We start from the raw sequence: 370 nt of genomic DNA, 5'->3' as shown, positions 1-370 counted from the left end.
GCCAGCGAGTCACATGGAGTGTTATCAGGGTGTCAGGCAGAGAGCTGTCACACATTGACAGAGCCCGCCCACCCCTCTCTAGCGCTCTCTAACACAGACCGAGAGTTGACTTGACTGGGCCTCAGACACTGCAGACGCAGCTTTTCCCTTAAAGGGACAGACCACCACGTTACATCACATCTGGAATTCACAGTAAGCCGGAGACATTTAGGCTTCTCTATTCAAGCTGACAATGGTGATCTAATCTCCTGCAGCAGATGTACCGACTCCAAAGCCATGCGAGACCAGGATCAGACCAGACCCACTGTGTATCACAGCGTGAACCCTCCCCTATCCTCAGCAACCAGGAAGGAAGATTAACATTTAGACA

The 370-nt window shown here is 51.6% G+C and overlaps 1 protein-coding gene across 1 annotated transcript in view; it reads right to left on the bottom strand.

The window, feature by feature from the left end:
* mark2b (MAP/microtubule affinity-regulating kinase 2b) overlaps positions 1 to 370 on the bottom strand; it is a gene marked incomplete at both ends in the record, with an annotated part of 50,210 nt that overhangs the window by 31,122 nt on the left and 18,718 nt on the right.

This window comes from Morone saxatilis, unplaced genomic scaffold, assembly GCF_004916995.1.
Source record: "Morone saxatilis isolate NCDOM2014 unplaced genomic scaffold, NCSU_SB_2.0 Contig4, whole genome shotgun sequence".
NCBI classification, from domain to species: domain Eukaryota; kingdom Metazoa; phylum Chordata; class Actinopteri; family Moronidae; genus Morone; species Morone saxatilis.
The sequence above is the reverse complement of the archived record's forward strand: the minus strand, read 5'-3'. Positions and strand labels throughout refer to the sequence as shown.